At 47.0% G+C, this 6,999-nt stretch overlaps 1 pseudogene; it reads right to left on the bottom strand.

The window, feature by feature from the left end:
- Positions 1 to 6,999, bottom strand: part of LOC107123489 — a 12,328-nt pseudogene that overhangs the window by 4,128 nt on the left and 1,201 nt on the right.

Genomic DNA, 6,999 nt, shown 5'->3' with positions numbered 1-6,999 from the left:
CCCGTTCAGGCTCCCCTGGACTGTTTTGGATTGCTAGCTATTGGGGGGGGGGGGAATGTGCAGATCTGTCCTCGCAGTGGAGGGAGAGCTTGTACCTAAATAAAACTTGGTCTTAAAGGTGCCACTGGACTGTTTTGGATTGCTATCTATGGGAGGGCTCTGCAACTTACCTGACTGCTTCTTGCTCTGACTGAGGGCTGCTGGGAGCAGGGGGTGGGGCTTGTTGCATGTGCCCACCCCCTGGGCTCTTTACTGCCGGAGCTCTGCTCCTGTGCGCTCCCGCAGGAAATGACCGCTGGCTGCCACCATAGCAAACCTGGGGCCCAGTTGCGTATGGGGGAGCCACTGCTGTCGAGGAAGCTAAGCTGGGTCTGGCAGGCGCTTAGGGGGCTGCTGGGGTCAAGCAGGCTGGGGGCAGCCGCTGCCATTGAGGTGGTGAAGTTGTGGTTTGGGGAGGGGGGCTGAAGAATCCTGCAGAGTATGCGCCCGAGCTGGGGTCTGCCCGGTTGTCCCCTTGGAGGAAATGGCAACATCAGATGGCAGACTGTATGGTATTATAGCTTGCTGAGGTCCCTCACCTCCCCAAAACGAGGGTATGGGGGGGGCTTGGGTTGCCAGCCTCCAGGCTGGGAAGCACCTAGAGAATTGGGGTGGAGCCTAGGGAGGAAAGGAACTTAAAGGAGGAGGAGGAGATTGGATTCATACCCCTTGCCCTTCACTACCCGAAGGAGTCTCAGAGTGGCTGACAATCTCCTTCCCCTTCCCCTCCTCACAACAGGCACCCTGTCAGGTAGGCGGGGCTGGGAGAGCTCTTTTGTGAGTTGCCCTTGCAAGAACAGCTCTGAGAGAACTACGGCTTGCCCAAGGTCATCCAGCAGCTGCGAGTAGAGGAGTGAGGAATCAAACCTGGTTCTCCCAGATTAGAGTCCGAGCACTTAACCACGACACCAAACTGGTGTATGACGGGGTACAGTGCCATGGAGTCGACCCTCCAAAGCATCCATTTTCTCCAGGGGGAACTGACCTCTTTAGTCCGGAGATGAGCCGTAATTCTAGGGGATCCCCAGGTCAGTGTTCCCTCTAAGCTGAGTTAGTGTGAGCTAGCTCACAGTTTTTTAGCCTCCGGCTCACACCTTTTTTTGTCTTAGCTCAGGAAGGATGGGGCTCCAGAGCAAACATTGATGCAGCCGCCAAATCACCTGCTCATAACTTTAACGCCAGTAGCTCAGAAAGTAGATTTTTTTTGCTCACAGGACTCCACAGCTTGGAGGGAGCATTGCCCCAGGTCCCACCTGGGGGTTGGCATCCCTAAAGATATGTAACTAGAACAAGAGCTGTTTCTTTCCCTTCTTGGCCCTGCCCGGCCTCCACCTCTCTGCCCTCCCTCTGTAGCCTCCAATTTGAGACTGTGAGCTCCTGAAGACAGAGACCTGTTGTAAGTTTGGCACAGCATGAATGGGCTTCCTTTGAAGCTGGGCTCAGTCAAGGAACCCTTTCGCAAGGCCAAGGGCCTAGACCTCATGGAGGCGGGGGGGGGAGGCAAGTGTTTTACCTGGCAGAAGTGATGCCTCCTGAGGGGCCCGTCGCCCATCCTGGCCCGCAACTTGAACAGGTGTAGTTCGGCCGTCAGCACACGCTCATTCTTGGCTACGCTGGACAGGATGAACAGGAAATGCATCTGGCGGCTGTGGACTGTAAGGCAAGGCCGTGGTGGTTATTGATGTGGTTATTGACGTTTTCATGGCACTTTTTGGCATACAGATTCTTTTAGCCTCCTGACAGCCCTGCGAGGTAGGCCAGCTGGAGCCAGTTGAGTTGTCCCGGATCACCGTGTGAGCTTCACAGCTGCGTGGTGTGGAGAGACTGACCCAAGACTGTCTGTTTATTTATATCCCGCCTTTCTCCCCAATAGTGACCCGAAGCGGCTTACATCGTTCTCCTTTCCCTCAAATATTTTTTGCCCTCACAACAACCCTGTGAGGTAGGTCAGGCTGAGAGTGTGTGACTGGCCCATGGTAACTCAGCAAGCTTCTATGGCAGAGTGGGGATCTGAACCTGTGTTTAATCCCGCTGATTCTTCAGGGAGTCCAGGAGGGTGTATGTGGATTCCCAGCTAAGTAAAAACTACCTTGTGGAGAGAAAAGTTTTAATTTCCTGATTGCACCTTTTAATTTCCCGATTACACCTCCATCTACTTCCAGGCCCAGAGCCCATCCCACGACAGATACAATAGGATTACACAGTGTATGTATACAAGGAAACAGTGATCTGTGTGAAAAAGACGCTAACACTGGTTCAATAAGGACTAAAGCACTGATACAAATACAGTCATATAAGCCCATAAGCACAATCGAGTCCAATCTTAAAGTAGGAAAGTTTCCTCTTGAGATGAAGAATGATAAGCAAAGAATCTGGATGTTAAGAACTCCGTCTCGAAGAACTTCCTCAGTAACTGATAAACAATATACCTTCAAATAGCTTAAATACCATTGGCCCTAGTAGACAGAATTGGCATTCCAAATTATGGACTATGTACACAATGGCAAAAATAACACATAATATTAATAATACATATACACCCTCTTCGAAGTCTGATTTTGTTTCTGTTTGGTTTCCTATCTTAGAACATTTATCTCAACAAGAGGAAATACCGACTATAATTGATAAGTTACACGTCTGGTAATATGTTCTCTGTTTATCTCCATTTGTGAGCATATGTTTTACATAACGTAATGCAATTTGTCCTGCCTGCTATGTTTTCTATGGTTTTTTTTTTGGAAAGTTCAATTAAACATTGTTTTAAAAAAATAAAAATAAAACGAGGGCGAGAGGCATTCTAAAGCAGCATCCTCCAGCCACAGAATGAACTGGCAAACTTCAAAAAGGTATTATGCACTCTTGTGAGTTATAGCCAAACATCTCGTAATTGGGCAGTTATTGACAGGACATCTCAGGAAAAGCTCAAGGGTTTACAGCGCATTTCCTTCCATAATCACTGCCTCAGAGACTGGACTCGATTGTGCTTCTGTGCTTATAGGATTGTATTTGTATCAATGTTTTGGTCCTTACTGAACCAGCACTAGCGTCTTTTTCACACAGATCACTATTTCCTTAGATAAAATAGGACTGGTGGGAAATACCTGCAGATTTTGGGGGTGGAGCCCGGAGAAGGCAGCATTTGGGAAGGGGGGGGGGATCAGTGGGACATAATGCCACAGGAGCCCACCGTCCAAAGCAGCCGTTTTCTCCAGGGGGGAACAGATCTCTGTAGCCTAGAAATCAGTTGTAAAAGCGTGAGATCTCCAGGCCCCACCTGGAAGGTTGGAAACCCCGCAAGATAAAACGACTGGCGGCCGTTGGATCCCAGCCTTAATCCGCTCCTCCCAGACATTTTCACAGCCTGTCAGCCCAGGAAGGAGGCTGATACATCCGAAAGCCTTCTCAATCAACATCCCTCCCTCTGGGGCTTCTAGACTGCTCTGAGGCAGAAGCCCACAAGCTGGAAATTCACAGGTCTGAATCCATCCATCATTTATATATGCATATACATAGATAAACACATACACAAACTCTGGCTAGATCGGTCTCACGGCACAGACGTCTCCTGCACAAAGAACTGAAAATAGGATTTGAATTGGTTGCTTCCTTATGCAATCCAGAATTACAGCCTGAAATCAGACCTGAATCCCCTAAGAGACTTGAGGCTACTGGAAAGCACTGTTGGCTCAGAAACTAAGGTCTGATCCAGCAGTTCCAGTGTCCTGTCTTTGACTGTAGCAACCCAGATATCCCCTTGTTGAGTTTAGCATCAGCTCTTAGTTAATTGTTGAGTTTGGTATCAGCTCTTCCCCATGTTTCCTCCCATATAACTGATATTCAGAGTTTGAGATATACTGCCTCTGAATATGGAGGCTCAGCTTTTTTAGCCACTGGGAAACACACACACACAGGCCCACCAAGCCCCCCCTGCAACGGCTGCAAGGCACTGTTCCCAGTGCGTTCCCTTCTTGGATTCCGAGCCACAAATCTCCCTTAAGTCATCCTCAGGATCGAGCACCTTTTATTTTTACATATAAAAGACATGTGGTTATATAAACAACACGAGGCAGCACTCACAACAATGGAAATAAGAGATTGTATGGTGTCTTTGAAATTCACCACTCCAATACATCAGAAAGCGTGCCCATTGGTCTGTACATCTGTTGTTAGACTAAGCGCTGATCCCCATAAAACATGAATTTGAAACTCAGTGCAGTGTTCCAAATCCTTTTAAACTTATCTGATATACAGGAAGAGCTTCCAATAAATATACATCCTGGCAGCATTCATTCTAAACCGATTTCCTCCATCCTGTCCCCTGGATTCAATCTGTTACCCATTTCTAAATGTTTATTCTTGGGCAGGACCAGAATGTATATTTGACTTCCGGTTCTGATCTCTGGCAATGCCCACGAATATCAAATACGGGATTAGAGAGGCCCCTTCTCCAGACTGTTGCAGTACAATCTGAAAGACCCGGGTTCAAAACCTTACTCTGCTATGGAAGCTTGATGGGTGACCTTGGAACCCTCACTCCCAGCCTTTCTTACCTTACAGGGCTATTGTTGTGAGGATACAAATGGAAGGGGGGGGGAGATGCCGTAAGCTGTTCTGGATCCCCATTACAGTTGCCAATCAAGTGGGTCAAACAACAAATATGTACTGCAAAAACCTTATTTATAAGTTTAAGTGTTCTATATGTTCCATCTTATATTTATTTATTTATTTATTAGATGTATAAAGTGCATTGTGTATTATTCATAATATCCTAAAACAGGTATATATATTCATTACATGCAATATCAACAATAATAATCAGTTTGTACAATCTAATAGCTACCAGCCTATTTACATCCTTTTTACACAATCAACTGGTAGCCATTAGATTGTACAAACGGATTATTATTGTTGATATTGCATGTAATGAATATATACCTGTTTTAGAATATTATGAACAAGAACAGGGACCCGCGGGTGGGGGTGGGGGGCCTCTGCAGGGCTGGGCACGCAGGAGAGGCGTGCAGATTAGAGTCCGCGCACTTAACCACTACGCCAAACTGACTGGAACATATAGAACACTTTAACTTATAAATAAGGTTGTTGCAGTGTATATATTTGTTGTTTGGCTCTTCTAACACTGCAACTCGAGCTTCCAAACCTCCAGGTGGGGCCTGGAGAAACCCCCCCCCCCCAAATTATAACTCCACAGACTACAGAGATCAGCCCCCCTGGAGAAAATGGCTGCTTTAGAGGGTCAGCTCTGTGTAGGGTTGCCACCTCTGGGTTGGGAAATTCCTGGAGATTTGGAGAGGGGAGCAACCTCAGCATGGTATATTGGCACAGAGTTAGGGATGCCCTCCTCCAGGTGGGACCCACGCTCCATCTAAGCTGTGGAGTTGTGAGCAAAAATTCTACTTTGTGGGCTCCTGGCATTCAAGTTGTGAGCGAGCGATTTGTAGTCTGTGCTAGAGCCATCCTTCCTGAGCGGAGACAAAAATCTGTGAGATGGAGGCTTAAAAACTGTGAGCTGGCTCATATTAGCTCAGCTTAGAGGGAACGCTGGGTGGGACCTGGAGATCCCCTGGAATTACTGCTCATCTCCAGACTACAGAGATCAGTTTCCCTGGAGAAATGCTTTAACATTTTGATCTTGTCTAATTCTTGAAGCAAAAAAATGTCCATTGCAAGAATAAATAACCGTGGGAGAAAACGGCTGCTTTGGAGGGTGGACATTGTCGCGTGGCACCCCACTGAGGTCCTTGTCTCACCCGGCTTCCATCCCCACGTCTCCAGGAGATTCCCAACCTGAATCTGGCAACCCTCACACCCCATGCCCTGCCGGTGGCTAGGGTCCCTCTAAGCTGAGTCAGTGTGAGCTAGCTCACCTTTTTTTTAGCCTCCAGCTCACAGATTTTTGTCTTCGCTCAGGAAGGATGCAAACTGCTCTAACATTTGCAGGAAATATAAAACAAGTGTCGGAACATTCTATCATATGCGGTGGCGATGTACGAAAAAACAAAAATACTGGATATCTATCCGGAAAATAATACAGGAAATGGTTAAAGTGAAACTTGATTTAATGCCAGAAATATTTTTACTTAACATACTTCCAGAACACCTTAACTATAATGAAAAATACTTAATACTATATACAATAACTACAGCTAGGATACAATGGGCAAAATACTGGAAGCAAGATAATACTCCCAAACAAGACGAAATAATAGAGAAACTATTGGGCGCAGCTGAAATGGACAAATTGAGTTTAATGTTACGGGAGGGGAATGAAGAAATTTTTGTAAAACGATGGTCGGGAATGTATAAATGGTTAGAGAATGGATAAATGACTCTAAGATGTATGTATATAAATGAACTAAGGGGTATGTATGTAAGAAAACCAATAAATATAATTATTTTAAAAAAGGAAGGATGGCTCTAGCGCAAATTGATTTATGCAGCAGCCAAACCGCTCGCTCACAACTTTAATGCCTGGTAGCTCACAAAGTAGCATTTCTGCTCACAAGACCCCACATCTTAGAGGGAGCATCGCTGACAACCCTGCATAGAGTCCGCTCTCTAAAGCAGCCGGGGGAACTGATTTCTGCCACCTGGAGATCAGTTGTAATTCCAGGAGATCTCCAGGCTCCACCTGGAGGTTGGCAGCGCCAAATCCGTAGCATCATCTCACTTAGGCCCCCTCTCCAGACCCCACCCTCTCCAGACTCCATCCTCCGAATCTCCAGGGATTATCCAACCAGGAGCTGGCAACTTCCCATTGGTGAGCAAAGCAGGGTGTGTTAGCCGCTGTAGATTTTCCGGGTTGTGTGGCTGTCGTCTTGGCTTTGTAGGACCTGACGTTTCGCCAGCAGCTGTGACTGGACACAGAGAGTACTCCCTCTTTCTGTGTTTTACCTCTGAGGATGCCAGTCACAGCTGCTGGTGAAACGTCAGGTCCTACCC

This window comes from Gekko japonicus, unplaced genomic scaffold, assembly GCF_001447785.1.
Source record: "Gekko japonicus isolate JY-2015 unplaced genomic scaffold, Gekko_japonicus_V1.1 scaffold3822, whole genome shotgun sequence".
NCBI lineage: Eukaryota > Metazoa > Chordata > Lepidosauria > Squamata > Gekkonidae > Gekko > Gekko japonicus.
The sequence above is the reverse complement of the archived record's forward strand: the minus strand, read 5'-3'. Positions and strand labels throughout refer to the sequence as shown.